Source organism: Microcaecilia unicolor, chromosome 4, assembly GCF_901765095.1.
Source record: "Microcaecilia unicolor chromosome 4, aMicUni1.1, whole genome shotgun sequence".
NCBI lineage: Eukaryota > Metazoa > Chordata > Amphibia > Gymnophiona > Siphonopidae > Microcaecilia > Microcaecilia unicolor.
In genome coordinates this window covers 99,975,319-99,996,471 of record NC_044034.1, presented here as the reverse complement: position 1 = coordinate 99,996,471, position 21,153 = coordinate 99,975,319, and the positions used below count along the sequence as shown (strand labels likewise).

At 41.2% G+C, this 21,153-nt stretch overlaps 1 long non-coding RNA gene across 1 annotated transcript; it reads right to left on the bottom strand.

Annotated features, from left to right (window-relative positions):
- Nucleotides 1-100: 100 nt before the first annotated feature.
- On the bottom strand, nucleotides 101-19,395 carry LOC115468660. The gene is made up of 3 exons (XR_003941900.1): nucleotides 19,375-19,395; nucleotides 10,898-10,903; nucleotides 101-188 (listed from the first exon to the last, which is right to left on the bottom strand). It is a non-coding gene; the product is annotated as an uncharacterized LOC115468660 (long non-coding RNA).
- Between the last annotated feature and the right edge of the window lie 1,758 nt (nucleotides 19,396-21,153).

Below are 21,153 nucleotides of genomic sequence, written 5' to 3'. Positions count from 1 at the left end.
AATGGCCTGCACTGGTGTAGGTGCGTGTTTTGGACGCGTGCAGTTCCATTTTTCAGCGTGCCTACAAAAAAGGATTTTTTTTGCGGCTGAAAATAGACATGTGGCAAAATTAAAACGAGCATGCATCCATTTTGGGCCTGAGACCTTACCGCCACTCATTGACTTAGTGTTAAGGTCTCGTGCGTTAACTGGACCATAATCATCAGCGTGTGTACACTGCCATTCACTGCCTGATTAGCGCCACACGGTAGAAAATAGAAAATATTTTCTGCCACGTGTTTTGGATGCGCGTCAAAAATTGAATTACCGCCCAGGGCACGCGGTAGCCGGGCGGTAGTCCTAATTTGATGTGTGTAGGTGCCTATGCACCTTACTACAAGGGCCCCTTGGTAGGAGCCTATTCTATAAAGGAATTGGGATACCTACTTACCTTTATAGAATATTACCATGAGCTTGAAAATACGCATTTAGAAGTTAGGCATGAGCACTTATGCCAGCTGTATGGCTGGTTTAATGCTCACATCTAAATGCCAGGGATACATGTCTAACTTATGGTATTCTGTAAGGTGAATATGCAAGTGTGAACCCTGCCTTATGCTCCGCCCAGACTCCATCCCTATGTGCACCCACCATGCAAACATGCACAATGCAAGATAATGTATATTTACAGAATAGTGCTTAGGCACTCATTTGGCATATATGCACATGTTTGTGCGCATACACGCGTAGAAGCTAGTACTCTAAACATGTGTAAATATTAGTGCCTATTTTATAGGCTTGCCCTTCACCTAAATAGCTGGATAAAGTTAGGACAGCCTTTTTGCAAACTTTGTCCAGATATTTATCCAGTTAGTGGACTTAATGTCCCTGCTAACTAGGTAACCTCAGGTTCTGCCCAAGTCCACCCATTCTACCCCCACCTCCGTACCACCTCAGCGCTATCTGGAAAGTGATGAAATGGTCAGAGGAAATTTTCAGCAACATTATCCAATTATCCCCTAATTCTATACATAGCATTCAAATTTGCATGCACAAGGTTGAACATGCTTCCAAATTGTGCATGCAATAAAATTGCTTAATGAGCCTACTGGCTCCAGTAATTGGGTGCTAACAATTATTGGCACTAATTGGCAGTAATTGGAATTTACGCATGCATTTGTATAGTCGCTATTCTATAAAGATGGGCATGTAAATTTTTTCCACGTGGATCCAAAAAGGGAACGTGGCCATGGGAAGGGCATGGGTGGGTCAAGGGTGTTTCTAGGATTTGCATTTAGATGTGGGGATTTATACTAGGGTTCAGTTGGTGTAAATCCTCATGCCCAAAATTGGGCAAGTATCCCGGTGCCAAGTGCTATTCTATAAACAGCACCTGACTTGGAGCACCATTTACAGAGTAGCACTTAGCGTGTATTTTGTTTTTCTTGTTGCCCAAATTTGGGTGCCAGTTACAGGACTGAATCCTTAGTGCTATTGAATATTCAACTGTCAGCATTTAAGTGCCTTTAAATAGTGACCCCATGTTAACATGGTATATCTCTCATGTGCCCCATAAAAATGCCTTACTTGATACCAGCATGATAATATCTGCCATTACAGAAGACTGGCTGTATATTTTAATAACACAAATACTTAAGTTTTTAGTCTTCAAATGAAAAAGAGGTACATATCTGAAACAGTGATATGTTTTGATTATTGTCTCCTGCCTGAAACTGCAATTTTTGACGAGGCAAAATATGTATTTTGTATATCAAAAAGTTATAATTTGGATATGTTTTGTGCTAAATGTTGTAAATTATACTTCTGATGTACTATTTGATGCTATGTATTTAAAATTCGACTTACTGTTTGTATATTTTATGTTTCATACTGTTTTTTTAATGTACAGACATATTTAACTGGTGCACTTTTAATAATCCCAGTGGGGTGACTTGCAGCTAAAAAGATTGTTTGCTACCAAATGTAATATATTTCCTTCTTACTCTTGTTAACTTAATAGATTTCTGTTAAACTTGTCAGTATTAAGCCAAATAAAAATGAATGTCATTGCTAAGCATTTCAAAAGTGGCAATCATCGGATGCCTTTTAAATTTGCAAGACAGCTGTACTTACAAAACGTACAGTACTGAACAGGCCAGATAGTTTTCTAAGTACTTGCATAATTATGAATTGCCTAGTCTTTTTTTAAGTTTTCAGTAGTTTTTATAAAATGCAAAATAATAAAAAAAATTTTATGTACAAAACAAATCGTGGAACCCTTCATCAAAGCAACTTAATGGAATTTTGTAGAATGTTTTTATACTGTACAACTCACCTTTCCTTTGAATGTTACTATTTTTGGTTACAAAAAAATAAATATATAAAAATATGACTTTTGATTTACCTATTTTATTTGTTTCAATCTTTGTGGTTTTTGCCATAAGCTAGAATAAAAAAAATTCTATTTTCTGATACAGCAGTGCAGTCTAGAGGTAAGAAATGAGTTTTATGGTATTAATTTGCCCAAGTTGAGGAGTCAGTTGAAACTGACTGCAGATAAAGGATCATAAAACCCATCCAGTCCGCCAATTTCTGATGTTATACCACAGATCCTCACATCTAATGAAATGTCTGATGTCAGATTTTTAGTTTTAGTTCAGTTTGATACATACAAGGGAGGGAGTATTTTACAGAAAATGTTACAAGTTGAGCAGCGGATGATATTTGAATGGAAAACAGTGACACCTACGGGTCTAAACAAGGAAGCGGAATGGGTGTCTTTATAAATAGACAGTGTTCTGCCAGAGTTCAAAAGTAAGTCAGTATTGCGCATGCACAGTGTCTTCCTAGTGGAGAGGCGCCATTTAAAAAAAACTAAAGTACGTAATGGACATAGTACAACTCTTCCTTTGTACGATTCCATAATGTGGCTGTGCCACATGAACTTTTTCTAACCACAATATCACTTTGTATTTGTTTACACCGGAGTCTGCAAATGCCTCTCCGGTACTATGTAAGCCACATTGAGCCTACAAATAGGTGGGATACAAATGTAATAAATAAATAAATTTATCCTGCAGCCAGTTGGAGTTTCATCCGGACAAAGGTAGAAAAGTGTGTTGTTCATATAAAAGGTATGTTCATATAAAAGGTATGTTAATGATAAGAAAGAGGGTAATATGTGCAAATGGATAACTGTGTGAATTGTGTTGAGTAGGTATTTCATTTCTTTGCTATCTTTATAAAGACAAAATACAAGATGGCAAAGAAATGAAATACCTACTATAATAAAGTCAATGCCTCACAGAACACGGTTAGCGAAACACAAATTTGTGTAGGGTTTTGATAAACTTATAGATGAGGAAAGTTTCATTTAAGCTACATGAGTAAAGAAGATGGCTGGATAACTGAGCTGTGTGGCCGGTATTAACTGCGGCACACTGGTGGTTTGAATTCTTATAAAGAGAAGTGGGAGTAAAGACCCGGATTAAGGACATGCACACAGGAGTAGAGATGGTTGATTTTGAACTTTTCAGATTAGTAAAACTTAGTCAACCAGTGATATGATGGACTGCATAATATCACATTAAGCCAAGTTTGTAGATGTACCCGAATGTCAATCTGGTGAAAATGTCTTGAAGAGAATTTTAATAAGGATACAAGTATACAGTCCACTTGAAAAGAGCCCATAAGATTGGCAGCACTGATTTTGAATTTCGGACACGCAAGGGCTTGTGACTAATAGACAGCTGGGCCATATAAAGGACATCAAGTTAAGATGAAGGCTACAACTGCATGTTAAACGAATGTATTGCTTAGTGATTTGAGGGAGTCATATTAACAATTACTTCAGATTGTATTGTGCAGACATTGCAAGAACACACAATTGGTATTAGTCCCCGTGAGAATTTGGCTGGAATGAATGGTATGAATGATGTGTATGAGATGGTAAGGAAAAATAGATATTTTAATAATGGTGTATTTAAAATGTATATTCAAAATAAGTGTTTATTATAAAAATGTTTTGTATGATGAGGAAAAATAAAGAGTAGTTAGTTGAGGTGAGATAATGAATATGGATGAGATAAATCTGCATACAGTGGTGGTAGAAGGCATGCCAGTCTTTCATGCATATTCGTTGGGGATATTCTGAAAACCTGACCTGTTGGAAGCCCTCAAGGACTGAAAGTGAAGACCAACACTCTGTTGGTATGCTCTTGAGCAGGTGTAAATTACTTCAGATAGGCATGTAAATGACTATTTTATAATCTACATGCATGCTTGTGAATTCCACTCATGATCCATCCAAACTCTACCCCTGCAGACTTTTACACCCATTTACACATGTATATCTGTTCTATATATAAACATGGTTTATAAAATTACTGTCTATTGACCCCTTGTTTTAGAACTTTCAATCCAGTAAAAAAAATGCTTCTTGGGAGCAACTCCAAACCTTGGCCTCCATAAATAGATGCCTAGAGGGTGCCTAGTAGGAGCCTGTTCTAGGAATGGAAGATAGGCCTGGGTAGAGGGTCTACCTGGAAGGGGGGGGGGGTTGGGAGTTGGGGGAAGTTTGGGGAGAAGGGATTGTGCCTCAGGGAGGGGAATCACAGAACTTAAATAAAAGTTATGCTGGACAATATTCAGCCATGGCCTGCATACCTGTCTTATGCGGGCCCCAGCTGAATGTCAGCCAGGACCTGCATAAGCTCTGGCGGTTAGCTCCACTTAAATTAGACCCTAATATTCAGTGCTACTGCCTGGACACGATCTAGCACTGAATATCTGGGGCCAATTCTCCCCTTGGCTGTTAGCGATAAACAAACGCTGTGGGCTGAATATTACCCACAATAAGTCTGATCAAATGTCTCCTATTTTGGTTGATTTGTATTGGTTGCCTATTGCAGCCAGGTTTATTTTCAAGCTACTGTGCTTTGTTTACAAGGAATTTTATATGGGTTATTCCAAAACTCTTTCAAGTAAACTGCATACGCAAGTTTCAGTGTTGCCAGTTTCAACTTCCTTCATTCTGACAATCTGACTTCCGCTAGAAAACAATATTCAAAACAATTTAACCAGCCAAAAATGGCTCCTGGCTGGTTAAATCATTTGTTCAGGGTTAACTGGTCATATTCAGTGGCACTTAACTGTATAATGCCCGGTTAGTACCGAATAGAAACCCAGATATTTTGGGGGCATTCTGGGGATGGAGTCAGCAGTTGGCTGGTTAAGTGCTGATATTCAGCACTTAATCAGTCAAGTTAACCAGATAAACAGGACCACATAGAAGTCAGTCCTCTCTTTATGAGGTTCACCATAGCCAGTTAAGTGCTGAATATTGTACTTAACCGGCTATGTTTTCGAAAGGCTCTGTATATCTGGAAATTCAATGCCAGAGACTGGACATGGCCCGACACTGAATTTCCAGGGATAACACTGTGGTGGTGGTCAGCAAAACACAGATTGCTGCTGGCTGAATATTGGGCCTAAAATCTTCTGTTATACTGGACCTTTTTTATGGAACTCCAGGCCAGCTGAAACTAGCAGTATCACCACTTATCTTGGTTATCGTAAGGCTCTGAAAAACTGGCTTTTCAAAAGAAGTTTTCAGTTTTTAACAGGAAGTGTGTTAATATTTTTTTATAGTTATTTCTCTGGAAATGTATTATTGTAAATTGCTTTAAAACTTTGTTGTACAAAGTGGAATATCATCAAACTGATGTCTTCAGGGTTATGCCCCTTCCATTCAACTAGGTAATGTAGTTCTTGGATGTATCTGAAATTGAGAATCTGATTGACAATGAGTTTCTGTTCCCCCTACACCTCTCTTCGCTATGTAGGATGTGTCTGTTGATCTGGGAATGGCTACTCATTATAGGGTTTTAACAAAGACACATGCTAGATGGGGTGGATTGAGATATTTGCTGGCAGTCATTGGATTTATCTGATCTTGGCCAAATGAATTTTTGATCAAGTTTGGTCTTTTCATTCATATGTGCCTTGTTGAGATCCATACTATGTCTCCCGATGAAAATTTTTTTTTTTTTTGGGGGGGGAGGAGGGGGTATCTTGTTACTATCTGTCTATATGCTTTTTCTGAATGGGGAAAAGATTTATGAGTATAGCAGTGATTTTCAGCACCTGGGGGTCTTTTACAAAGCTGCGCTAGCATTTTATTTATTTGGATTTTGCTCACACCTTTTCAGTGGTAGCTCAAGGTGGGTTATATTCAGGTACACTGAGTATTTCCCTGTCCCTGGAGGGTTCACAATCTAAGGGGTCCTTTTACATAGGAGCATTAGGCTCTTCTCACATGCAGCGCACACCAAAATGAGATTACCGCGCCCCCTGGAGATAATTTCAGATTTGCCACATGCCCATAACACCTGGATGATTGATTTATTTATTTTCTCCCACATGTGGCATTTCTGGCGGTAATCCGCTGTTGGCGTGCTGACCGGTCACTGCACATGTAGCGCGAGCCCTTACCACTAGATCAATGGGCGATGTTAAGAGACAAATTTAGACGTCTAACATAGGTGCCTAAAATAAGAGCTCATCTTTTTTTTTTAATATCTAACCTATTTATTCTAAGACACTTTTAATTTTTAAGTAATAAATAAGGGTTTTTCTTTTTACTGCAGTGATTATGTTTTTATCTTTATTTTTATTAAAACTTAGGTACAAAATATATATTAGCAGTGATTCTACTAACATCTATGCTCCTTGCATAAGTAGACAAACAGAGAGAAATATTGCTCAAATGTAAATATCTGATGCAAACTTCATGCTCTGCCAAAGAACTCTGAATTTTGGCAACATCTCAAAATAAACACTACATTAATATCTATTTTCCCGGAATATAACATAACTCATGTTTACTCTATTGCACTGTTAAACTTCTAGTCAGGTAACAATAATTTTTTTCCCTACAAGAACCTGTTGATGCTGGAATTTAGTGAGTGAAGAGGTACAAGGAAGTGAAACTAATAAAAGAAAAACTATATATTTTAACGCATTTCTGAAGCTCTAGTAAAAAAAGTTCTTACATACAAAGGTCTACAGTCTGAATGAGGCTATGGAATGCATTTGTTCAGTAAGGCTAGCAAATAAAACAATGCCTATTCAAAGCTGGAGCAAAGAATGTTCATGAAGCTGACATCAGGGGAATGAAGTGCAAATGAGCATTTTGAGAGCAATTTTCAAACAGCTCCCCGTAATAAACTGTTTACTTGTGTAAAAAAGGCCTACTTAAAGTTCCTCAGCTTAATTCAGTAGGGCACCTTAAGGGGTGCTGCAGTGGGCTTCAATAAAAGGTCCCAGGTACACACCTCACCGTTACCCCCTTATATTGTATGGGGAGCCCGCCAAAACCCACAAAAAAACGTTTTCCACTACAACTCTAACAGTGAATTATGGTCTGCGTTCCCTTCTCCACAGTGCACTGCACTTATCACTAGGCTACTCCAGGGACCTGGAGAAGAAACAGCAGTTGACCATGAGACTCAAACCAACATTTGGTGAACTAGGCTTGAAACCAAAACAAAGCAGTGGCAATAATGCCTAATTACCGGTAATATGCTGAAGGCGCTACAAGTAGTTCAGAACGCTATAGCCCAAGTGATTAAAGGAGGCTCTCGTTATGATCATGTTACTCCAATTTTGAAATCACTGCATTGGGTCCCTGTTAAATTTCGCATTGAATTTAAAATTTTATTGCTAGTTTTCAAAATATTTCACCACCTCTTAGTGCCACTCTAAGATGTTATCAACCTACTTGCTCTCTGAGATCATTTCAGAAACAGCTACTTAATGTGCCTTCATTTCATCAGGTTTATTTAGAAGAATGCAGATCATCTATTTTCTACATCAAAGGTCCGAAATTATGGAATTCTTTGCCCATTGAACTTCGTTCAAAACAAAATATGGACCAGTTTAAAAAAGCATTGAAATCTCACTTAATTATTCAGGCTTTTGGTTCCTCTGATGTATAAATTATTTTAATACCATGTAAATTTTAATCTGCTGTATGTTTGAATTGTAGAATTTTTTTGTATAGTTTGTTGTGTAAAGAAATATTTTTTATTGCCTTGTTTTTTTCATATTTTGTTGTGATTTGTTCCCCGCTTAGACTTTTAAAGATGTGGAGGGGCATAATCGAACGCAAACACCTATCTCCATGGGCGTCTATGTCCGAAAACGGGTACGTGAAGAGGCGGGACAGACCGTATTTTCGAAAAAATGGACATTTTTCAGCTGGGCGTTTGGTTTTTTTTAGCGATAATGGAAACTAAAAACACCCAGCTCAAAAACGTCCTAATCCGAGCCATTTGGTCGTGGGAGGGACCACGATTTGTAGTACACTCGCCCCCCCTGACATGCCAGGACACCAACTGGGCACCCTAGAGGTCAGTGCGGTGGACTTCAGACAACGCTCCCACATGCATAGCTTCCTTACCACGGGTGCTGAGCACGTAACCCCCTCCCCCAAAACCCAATACCCACAAATGTACAACACTACCATAGCTCTTAGGGGTGACGGGGGCACCTACATGTGGGTACAGTGGGTTTTGGAGTCCTCCCATTTACCAGCACAAGTGTTACAGGTAGGAGGGATGGGCCTGGGTCCACCTGGCTGAAGTGCACTGCGGTACCCACTAAAAGTGCTCCAGGGACCTGCATACACGCAGGCCTCTAGGACTTGTTGCTGCTATATAACATTGGCACACCAGTTGACACCTGAAGACTAATCTCTCCGAAAATGTCCTTTATTGGAATAAGCACGCTTACTCACAGTTAACTGCAGATCAGAGGTTGTGCCCCACTGCCAACGAGTCTCCCTGGTACTGAGATTAGCAGTAGGTCAGAGCTGGCAGAATGCCACATTCAAGGTAAGAACTAAGTTCTGTAACGTGGCTAACACGTGAAAGGGATCTAAAACTGGCTTACAAAAATGGCCACTATCTCATGGACTACCGGAAACAAAACAGGGCACACTCTGACCCAGTAAGCAGGGGGGAAAGCACCATGGGAGTAGGGCCTACCAACTACCAACATCGTGAGCATTTGCCACAAGCTAGTGGAATCACGGAGCCCAATACCCTACACCCACCACAATGCATTGCTGATGTGACTCTGCAGTGCGCATAACAGAAAAGCTGTCACACTCACCCGAGAGCCACATCAGAACCAGGGAAAGGCTGTCACAGGATAGAACACCTACTGCTGTCATGGAGGTGGGTACGCAGTGGAGTGCTGGTAAATTTTTAACAGGCTCTCTCCCTGGTCCACCTCGGCGCCCCCCCCCCCCCCACGTCCCCCACTGCGCCCCCCCCCCCCCCCACAAATTTCAGAGCTGGCTATACCCCGGGGGGGGGGGGGGGGGCGCCAACACATTACTCTCTCCAGGAAAAAAAAATTAAATTATCCCAGGTTCCAATCTAATTCATGTTTAATATGGGATAAAATGCCATAAATAAGTAAATAAATATAAACTTTTAACGTTCAGCACCTGATTCTCAAAGTGGACATATTCCAAACACTATAATGAAAATAAAATTATTTTTTTTTCTACCTTTGTTGTCTGGTGACTTTGTTTCTCTGTTCATGCTGGTCCAGTATCTGATTCTGCTGCTCTCTATCTGTTCCCTTGACTCCGTTTCCAGGGCTTCCTTTCCATTTATTTCTTTTCTTTCCTCCTTTCTTCTTCATTTCTGGTCCTCCGCATACTTGACTGTACAGTGGATCCAGCTTCTGCCTATTTTCTCCATCCATGTGCAGTTTCTCTCCTCACTTCCTTTTCCCTCATCTAATCTCCTTCCTCTATCTTCCCTCCATGTCCAGCATTTCTTCTCTCTCCCTTCCCTCCCCTCCATCCATGTCCAGAATTTCTCTTGCTCTCCCCTCCATCCATGTCCTGAAACTCTCCTCTCTCCCCTGCCCCCTCTACCCACCCATGCCCAGCAAGCCTCTCCCCTGCCCCCCCTCTACCCACCCATGCCCAGCAAGTCTCTCCCCTGCCCCCTCTACCAGTCCAGCGATTCTCCTCCCTCCCCTGCCGCTCCTGAAGCATGTCCAAAGATGTCCTTCGCTCCCACCCTCCCCTACCGCTCCCCTCCGTCTTTTTTTAATTACCTCCATCGAAGCGCGTGCCATTTAAAGCCCTGCTGCGTGCTGGCCGTCTCCAGGCTTCCCCTGCTTGCTTTGGAGGATGATCGTGCCTTAGTCCCGCCTTCATGGAAAAAGGAAATGACGTCAGAATGAAGGCGGGACTAAGGCACGAACATCATCGGAAGCAAGCAGGGGAAGCCTGGAGACGGCCAGCACGCAGCAGGGCTTTAAATGGCATGCGCTTCGATGGAGGTAATTAAAGAAAGACGGAGGGGAGCGGGAGGGGAGGGTGGGAGCGAAGGACATGGTTGGATATGCTTCGGAGCGGCAGGGGAGGTAAGCATGGCCTGTGATGGCGCCCTCCTGCCATGCTTACCTCCCACAATGGAGCCGGCTTGCCCCCAACAACAACCGGCTCGCAAGAGCTGTCAAAATTTAACAAACGGCTCTTGCAAGCCGGTGCAAGCCGGCTCCAGCACACCACTGTGGGTACGGCATTTGAGGCTGGCATAGAGGCTGGAAAAAAGTTTTTAAAGTGGGGTTTTTTTTGGTGGGAGGGGGTTAGTGACCACTGGGGGAGTCCGGGGAGGTCATCCCCGATTCCCTCCAGTGGTCATCTGGTCAGTTGGGGCACTTTTTTGGGACTTGTTCGTGAAAAAAAAGGGTCCACAAAAAGTGACCCAAAATCGCGGTAAAAACGCCTTTTTTTTCAATTATCAGCTAAAGACGCCCATCTCTCCTCGGACGATAACCATGCCCCTGTCCTACCTTCACCACGCCTCCGACACGCCCCCGTCAACTTTACCCGTTTCTGCGACAAATTGCAGTTGGAAACGCCCAAAATCGGCTTTCGATTATACCGATTTGGCTGCCCACAGGAGAAAGACGCCCATCTCCCGATTTGGGTCACAATATAGGCGTTTTTCTCTTTCGATTATAAGCAAGATAATGGGTTATAAATAAAGTGTGTATTATTATTATTATTATTATTATCACGGTAAACTAAATCGAAGGCTGCTGATAGACCTAAGAAATTAAGAGCACATCACAATGCTGTTCTAAGTTAGTATGAATAAATTCAGTGAGAGATACAAGAGAATGCTCAGAATAATACTGCTTAGGATCTAAAGCATTCATCTAAAAACAGATTGGGGTAATGAGCAACAAATATCTCTGTAAGCTTAGAGAGCAGAGGGAATTGAGAGATAAGGTAATAATTGTGGATCAGGGATTGGGGTTAAGAGAGACCCAGAGCTTTTAGATTAATCTTATGAATTGAAGACGTTCCGAAAATGCCATGTTGCTAAATTGCACAATACAGATAAGCGGAAATATCTTAATATTTGGAAGCATAGAAATGAAATCTTAGATGAAAGAGCGTGTAGTGCTATACAGCTGTATAAGTACAATTTGCACCAGTGGAGCAATCACGTGAATAATCACCTCACCTTGTTGGTCAGGCAGCGTGCTGCTAAAACAGACAGTTACTAAGCTCTGGGAACACAAGGGTAGAATGATAATAGGGAGAGATGTCATAGCAGGAATTTGTCAACTTATAAAAAGCTTATATGACAAACGGAGTTGTGATACACTCAAAGAGATAACTTCTTTCGAGATTTAGCCATCCGCCAACTTACATTACATCTAAGCAACTCCTTGACTTGCGCAACCTGTGTCAGATCAGGAGGTTCAGATAGCCACAAATCAATAAAAAAAATCTAAGCGGTTTACAAACAGAATTACAGAGAAAACAGAACCAAGGCTAATAGAGTAATGGAAAGGAGAAACACAGAAGGAGAGCTAAGTTACAATTCTGTTTAATAAGGGATTGAAGGAAGGATACAAAATTAACCCTAATGATACAAAACAGAGGAAGGAGAGACAAAGACAACACACATGTAACACATCCCAGGGCTCTATTAAAAGAGGGCAATCAGCAATTAATACACAACCTGTAAAACATTAGTTCAGGTGGAACCAAAGGTTTTGTTAAGGAAAAATGTTTTTAGTGCCACCTTAAAATTGTTAAAAGAAAGCTGTAACCAAAAATGGAGAGGCACAGAGTTCCAAAGTGTAGAAGTGACTGCGGAAAAGTATGCAGATCTAGCTCAGTGGGAATGAATACATAGGTGTGAAGAGACAAGAAGTAGGTGCTGTTCGACAGAACAGAAGGCATGCACTGATGCATGGGATAAGTGAGCAAAACTAAAACTGAGGGAACCCTGTATGAACAATTTGCAAAATTAAGCATCTCAAGTTAGGAAAGGCTCCAGGATGATGGGCTAGGACCAGACTATTATAACGGGTATACATATAAAGTATCACATACCATGTAAATGAGTTTATCTTGTTGGGCAGACTGGATGGATCTTACAGGTCTTTATCTGCTGTCATTTACTATGTTACTATATTGAATGAGCTGAAAGCCTTTTCAAAGCTTGTGTGCTAAACTTTGTGCTATGAGAAAGGGAGAAGGACCGCTCACTCATGCCTATGTTATCTTGTCTACTGGGCTACTCTTATCTTTTCCTTCCGAAGGTTGAATGAAACATCTTTTTAAAGCTCATAATATCTTAATTAATTTCTACCTCACCTATTGTAAAAATGAATGGGTCTGGTTGACTATGATTGGAGTTAGTGAGAATATAGGTTTCCTAAAACTTTATCAAAGAACAAGGGCTGCTGGACTGCCTCCAGGTGTAAGCTGGAGTCAGAATGGCAAGTGTACAATTTGCCCTGTTTATTTCTAATCATTGCACTACTAAGTAGGAAGTGAGGCTGTTCATGAATTTCAAGATGTAGCCTCAGACCTAGTTTTCCATTGAAACCTTCATTTGTTTAAATGTTATAATTATTTTATTAAGCATTTGTTATACTGCCATTCATTGGTGATATCTTGGCAGTGTACAGACCAGGGTAAGTATAAACTGTACAATACATTTAAGACAGGTATAAATAATTTAAAATAGCACAGAATAAATAAAAAAAAAAGGCACACAAAAAGATTGGGAGTGAATAGAACAACAAAAATTTCCAGGTTTCTACAATATGGATAAAGACAGAAAACAAAATAAATCAAATAGCTAAAGATCATAGCAGTGCTGCAATGGCCAAAAACATACTTAAATTTCCTATAGGATGATTTTGATCGTAAAGTTATTGGTAAAAAATAGATGGAGCTACACAACAAAATTCTTCATTACGAGACTGATCGAACAAAATGTGCATTTGAGGATCTAAGAAGGCTCAGCATTCTATACCACAGTGCAAAGCAAACTCTCAAACCTAAGGCAGGAGTTCTCAATCTAATCCTTGCGACACACCTAGCCAGTCTGGTTTTCAGAATATCCACAGTGAATATGCATAAGATAAATATGCATGCATTACCTCGATTATATGCAAATCTTTCTCATGCATATTCATTATGGGTGTCCCGAAAACCTGACTGGCTTGGTGTGTCCGGATGACTGGATTGAGAACCCCTTCTGTAAGGAGAAAAGCTTCTTTCAGATTTTCTTTAAAAAAAAATTTTTTAGACCATTATCAGTTTGCTGTGTCAAACATAATCTGGCTGTCAAGAATTCCTAATTTGCTGCCCTAAGTCAACTAATGTGTCATATAATTGTTAACTATGCCATTATAGCATATACTAAACATAAATATTTATAGAACAAAAGAACAAAGAACATTAATGGAAAATGGATATACAATGGGCCATCATTGTATACTACAAAGACTCCTTGAGAGCCCAAAATGATTCACAAAAGCACACAAAGTTAATTATAAAGGTTGCTACAACAAATTGTGTAAACTGCTTAGGACTGCACATCTGGAGTGCAGGAGTAGCCTAATGGTTAGAGCAGTGGGCTGAGAACCAAGGAAGCTCAAACTACTACTGCGGATTGTTGTGATCTTGGGCAAGTCGCTTAACCCTCTGTTGCCATAGGTACAAACTTAAGCGCCCTTTTACTGTGCTGCATTAAGGGGTGAATTCTATGAATTGCGCCCCCCAAATATCAGTGCAAATTTTTTAAATCGGTTAATTGCTATTCTATAAGCTGTGCCTAAAGATAGGTAGAGTTTATACAATAGCGCTTAAGCGCAAGAGTGGTGTGTAAATTTAGGCATGTCCACTTGCATCAACGAAAATGTGGTGCAAATGCCCACACCTAAATTTACGTGCAGAACCCCCTTATTCTACAACTACATACATAATTGGAATCCACGTCTATGCTCCACTCTGAAACGCTCATGACCCTCCCATTCCTGTGCCCCTTTTCGGGGATGCACCGCATAGAACTCCTAGGGGACATTGCAGAATAGAAGTGTAAAATGTAATGTAATTTAGGCGTGGATCATGTGGCTAAATTTACATGTGGAAGATAAAACAAAGAGGTACATCTTGTGAGAAAAAAAGTCTTTAACTAAAAGCTCCCAGGAATTCATATATCTGTGCCCGACAAAGCCATGTTTCGCCTGAGATACCGGTTGCTTCAGGGTCAAGATTACCAGCTGGTATAAAGCTACAGACATCATCTTGGCTGGTCCAGCAGAAATGAAACCAGCAATGCAAAATGCATCCAGGAACAGGAGCATTGCTTGCATCAAGACTATTTGTACAACAGCATCTAGGAACAGGAGCATTGCTTGCTTCATTTTATCTGTTGAAGCAGCCAACGAAACATGACGATGTCGGGCACAGTTGTTTGAATTCCTGGGAGATTTTAGTTAACAAATAAAGGGCCCTGTTTAGTAAGCCGCGCTATAGGCGCACTAGCATTTTTAGCATGCACTAACGCTAGAGACACCCTAGGAATATATGGGTGCCTTTTGTATATAGCGTGTGCTAATTCTAGCACACACTAAAAAATTTAGCACACCTTTGTAAACAGGGCCCAAAGACTGTGTGTTTTCTCACAAGGTCTGCCTCTTTGTTTTATCTTCCACGTTGGATTTGGTCTTTGGTGGACCCCTTGCCTTGTTGTTTTCTAAATTTATTATAACAGTAAATGGGTATGGAAACACAACTTCTCATAAGAAACAGTAACAAAAAATTGATCCACAGTCTCCAAGTTGTTTGGACCCTGAAGAAGCTAAGTGAAATGCTGGCCAACGTTGGTCCCGGGAGTATGGACACTGGCTCATGAAGTCACCGGTGGTGCTCTACACTGGCTGTTTTTCAGTTAAGGTTAAGTACAGCATTAAGAAAAGACTGTTTGATATAAGTTCTACGCAAACTACCAATTTCTATACTTTACGATATTGTTTGACTGAATATTTATTTATTTATTTATTACATTTGTATCCCACATTTTCCCACCTTTTTGCAGGCTCAATGTGGCTTACATATAACCGTTAACAGCATTAGCCAATTCCGGTCTGAACAAATACATGGTATGAATGAATACAAAGTGATATTGTGGTAGAATGAGGTACATGTATGGTAGGTACAATTGGGGGGAACTTAGACAGGGAAAGGGGGAAGAAGAGTCAGGTAATGTCCGTTACGGTCTTTGGTTACATTGTGTCGCAAGTGTCCAGGTATTTTTATGTTGGGTCGGTGGGGTATTTTTCCATCCCTGGAAGGTTCACAATAAAAAAAAAAATACACACACACACAGAAAGAGCTAAAATGGGACTTGGACCTGGGTCCCTTGGTTCCCAGCCCACTTCACTATTAGGATCACACATATTTATTAATTTAAATAGAATTGGAAGGGTTTTTTAGCTGACGATGAAGAGCAGATCGGTTCTGGATCACATTTAGCTGTATAAACCTTTTGGTGCTCTTTGAGGCTTTTTTCCTTACTTTCTTGCATAGATATTTGCTATTTTGCTATGTTTTTTTGAGCTGCACTAGTATTTTCTTTCATACACGCATTTGTGAAGTAGTTTGTCAAATCCACAAGGATTTTGCCACTATGTTGAAATAGTTTGGTCAATTTTTAAAAATGTGTGTTAGGAGACTTTGTGCTGAATCTCTGTGCATGATTTTAACACAAAAAAATGCAGAAAGGCATTTTAGAAAGGTCATCTAATTCAAAATATGGATGTACAAGTCAGTATACCACATATTGGCGTCCATTTCTCATGTATTTTAGAACAGGATCTGCCAACATACAACCTGTTCTAAAATACATGAGAAATGAATGCCTGTATGCTGGTGATGACCAGCATGAACATCTGTCTTACAAACTGAGGGGGTCTTTTACTAAGGCGCACTAGTGTTTTAAGCGCACGCTAAACGCTAGAGACGCCCGTAAGAATACATTGGCTTCTCTAGCATTTAGCTTGTGCCTATTTTTAGCATGCACTAAAAACACTAGCACGCCTTAGTAAAAGACCACTTGAAATGTCTAAATTATGAATGAACACAACAAAAAGCACCAACGGCCTCCAAAGAAAAGGGATCAAGTCTTTAATGGTATACATTGATGAAACAATACTTAAATGGACCCGACACAGTCCGTGTCTCGGCGCTCAGCGCCTGCATCAGTAATGTCATTAGACACACCTTGTGATATTGATTTTATGTATCCTGATATAAACCAGGAGGTTGATTTTAGTACACATTATGGTTCCAATTAAATGAATGTTGGATACTATTAGATGTATATGTTTTGTATATGTACTCTTTGTTATGGCTCTTTATATATGAGAATGAGTTTGATTTGCTATATATACATATTTCAATGATTATGGTACATATGTATGTATATATTATGTTAAAAAAAATTTTTTTGTTTTTATGTTTAATACAGACCCCTGACGCAGGCACTGGGCACCGAAACAAGGACTGTGTCGGGTCCATTTAATATTGTTTCATCAACGTATACCATTAAAGACTTGATCCCTTTTCTTTGGAGGCCCTTGGTGCTTTTTGTTGTGTTTGTTGGCTTTTGCTGTGCTTTGCTCCCGCTCTCTGTTATACATAAATTATGAATGAGACAAAGTAAGGGAAATGGGTGTCTTTGTGGCAGCATAGGCAGGAACATCCATGTTATAAAATTGCCACATAGACATCTACACAGGGCAGAGAGGTAGCCTAATCCAGTAAGTGGGATGGGTACCCCAGGGCCCCTGGTTCAAATCCCACTTCAGCTCCTTGTGACTTTTTTTTTTTAATTGTGAGTCCTCCAAGGACAGAAAATACCTACTGTACCTTAATGTATAAGAAACATGAGAGAGCCTGAAAGCTATGGAAGAACTGTACGTTCAGGTACAATAGGTATTTTTTCCATCCCTGGAGGGTTCACAATTTAAAAAAAAACACACACACAGAGAGCTAAAATGGGACTTGGACCTAGGTCCCTTGGTTCCCAACCCACTTCACTATTAGGATCACACATATTGGAATATTAAGAAGTTAATTTTAAAAAGAGTTTAGTACCATGAATGTCCATAGTTCCTGAGGCTGTCATAGAGCCCAGTATACTTTGCTGGTTTCTTGTTTGGGGATAGCAACCACTGAGGGATTAAGGAGGTGACTTCTTAATCTCTCACTGGAAAGCTGCTCTATCAGAGTACCTTTCTGCAACCTTGATATGCAAAGTACCAGGTCTAAATATCGACATCCATCTTTTTAGACATAAACATAGACGTCCCCTCCCCTTCAGTAATCAGAGTTGGATGTCCATATATTGGCTCCTCCCTAGTCCTGCCCAAAATATGGCCAGACCCCAAGGATGTACTAGTTTTAGATGTCCATGTCCTGGCTTTATAAAATTGAGATTTGGACAACCATGCAATATGGATGGCTAAATGCCGGTTTACTGATGTCCAATAAGGGCCATTATATCAGCCTCTGAATCAGTGAAGCAGGTCTGTTTAAAGATCTATTCACGTCCTCCTCCCTCTCCCACCCCCACTATCGCTGAGCTAAAAGCACTGAGGCTTTGGATTGTGCAGATGGAGCTGTGTGAAACTGTGCATAGAGGAATGCACACATGAACATATTGATTGGGTTCCAGATCAGGAGTGGAGTGGCCTAATGGTTAGGGTGGTGGACTTTGGTCCTGAGGAACTGAGTTCGATTCCCACTTCAGGCACAGGAGCTCCTTGTGACTCTGGGCAAGTCACTTAACCCTCCATTGCCCCATGTAAGCCGCATTGAGCCTGCCATGAGTGGGAAAGCGCGGGGTACAAATGTAACAAAAATAAAATAGATACTATTGGAGATTCTACATGGAATGTTGCTATTCCACTAGCAACATTCCATGTAGAAGGCTGCGCAGGCTTCTGTTTCTGTGAGTCTGACGTCCTGCACGTATGTGCAGGACGTCAGACTCACAGAAGCAGAAGCCTGCGCGGCCACATTGATGATCTGCAAGGGCCGACTTCTGCTTCAGGCACCGGCAGCTCCTTGTGACTCTGGGCAAGTCACTTAACCCTCCATTGCCGCATTGAGCCTGCCATGAGTGGGAAAGCGCGGGGTACAAATGTAACAAAAAAAAAAAAAGTAGATTGTGCGAGTTTGGCTAAGAAAATCACTTTAGAAAAAATGCTGAGAGGTAGCAAGTTCTGTCTATGTGCTTAGAGCTGCAGAAATAGTGTATAAGGTGAAGCTGCTTTGTCTGAATAATGAATGCTGTAAACCAGATCTGCAAAAGGTTAAGAGATTTGCAGATAGAAATCAGAGTAAAATAGTCTTTGGAAAAGCACCAGAAAAGAGCAATCGTCTAGCCCAAAAAATCTGTGTGAAACCTGTACTTAGAGAAAGTTACAGAGAGAAAGAGAATTAAAACTGTAACAAGACAGTGTAAGGATTAATTCCTCAGAGCCAAAATGCATTCAGAAGTACTTTACTCTATAATATTCTCCACTGATGCAGAGATGTTATGTGTAGTTTTTGGGAAATAAATCCTTTGTGTATGACTCTCAAAAGTAATTTGTACTGTGGCTTTCTGAGCACAGAATATAGGATGATGACACCGCTTGAATAAAGGATTATGACACCGATTTGCTGAAAGGAATGGTAGTTTTAGGTCAGTACTAGAAATCTGATAATGGATTCTATTAATTGATGTATATTTGAATAACTGAGAAAGCGAAGTATAACACTGACTGAATTTGCAGCAATTTGTGAAACTGAAAGAGAGACAGGGTTTTCTTTTCTTTATTTATTTTAGTTAACTTTTGAGTATAGGGTGTAGAAGTCAGACTGGGAGAAGCCGAACAATGTGATAAAGGGTGGTTGAGTAAGGCTACAAATTTGAATCAATGATCCTCATCAGAACCAGCCTGAGAAAGACTCAGATAATACCAGCAAGGACCCCATCAAACAGAAATCGTGAGCTCACACACGTTACATGATGTAAAATTACCAGACACACAGAGTTATAAAATTATTCTAATCAGAATATTAACAAAGAGAAGAACTTTGTTAAAGTTACAATTACAAGGTTCCAGAGAACTGGGAGATGTAGAGGGGCATAATCGAACGGCGACGGCCATCTATATGGCTGGCGCCACAAAGAGCAGTCCCGAACCATATTATCGAAAAAGATGGCCGGCCATCTTTCGTTTCGATAATATGGTTGGGGCCGGCCAAATGTCAGAGATGGCCGGGTTTGAGATGGCCAACATCGGTTTTCGCTGATAATGGAAACTGATGCCAACCATCTCAAACCCGGCCAAATCCAAGGCATTTGGTCATGGGAGGGGCCAGCACTTCTAGTGCACTGGTCCTCCTCACATGCCAGGACACCAACCGGGCACCCTAGGGGGCACTGCAGTGGACTTCAAAAATTGCTCCCAGGTGCATAGCTCCCTTACCTTGTGTGCTGAGCCCCACCCCCCAAATCCCCCCCAAAACTCACTCCCCACAACTCTACACCCTTACCATAGCCCTTATGGGTGAAGGGGGCACTACATGTGGGTACAGTGGGTTTTTTGGGAGGGGGGGTTGGAGAGCTCAACACTTACCACCACAAGTGTAACAGGTGGGGGGGGGGGGTGGACCTGGGTCCACCTGCCTGAAGTGCACTGCACCCACTAAAAACTGCTCCAAGGACCTGCATACTGCTGTCAGGGAGCTGGGTATGACATTTGAGGCTGGCATAGAGGCTGGCAAAAAAGATTTTGTTTTTTTTTGGGTGGGAGGGGGTTGGTGACCAATGGGGTAGTAAGGTGAGGTGATCCCCGATTCCCTCCAGTGGTCATCTGGTCAATTGGGGCACTTTTTTGAGACTTGGTCCTAAAAATAAATGGACCAAGTGAAGCCGGCGAAATGCTCCTCAGAGCCGGCCTTCTTTTTTCCATTATCGGCCGAAGCCGGCCATCTCGTAACCACGCCCCGTCCCGCCTTCCATACCCTGCCGAAACTCCCCCTTAAACTTTGGCCGGCCCTGTGCCGGAAAGCAGTTGAAGCCAGCGAAAATCGGCTTTCGATTATACCGATTTCGCCAACTTCAGGAGATTACCGGCCATCTCCCGATTTGTGTTGGAAGATTGCCGGCCTTCTCGTTCGAAAATAAGTAGGATATTGAACCAGCCTGTTTGTCCTAGCTAAGAGATAGAGGTCAACAAAGTTATGCAAGAAAAGGGAAAGGGTTAACTTTAGAAAAAAAGAAATTTACTAAGGGACTACCGCATGAGTAGTGTGGGTGCCCTGCAGTAGTTTCAAAGTTGGCATGCATTGGTTCCTGTGGCATGGGGGGGGGGGGTTTCCTGGCAGTACTCTGCAGCTTGGCCACATTGGCGTGCGCTACATGATTTCCACACAAGTAGCGCGTGAGCCCTTGCCGCTAGGTCAATAGGTGGAAGTAAGGGCTCAGGCAGTCAATAGCCATGCATTTTTAATTTTAGTGCATGGCCATTTACCGTCCTATTGAAAAATGCCTTTTTCCCCAGCCGCGGTAAAAAATGTCCTAGCCCGCCAAAACCACACACCCGCACTACCGCAGGCCACTTTTTACTGCCGCTTAATAAAAAGGACCCCTTATTGTTTAAACCTGTAAGAGCAAGAATACTGAGTGCACCTATAGAGCTACCAAAGACTTAATTAGAGAAAAAGAAATAGAATTTGTGTATAAAAATGGTTTCAAACTTGTACAAAGGAGG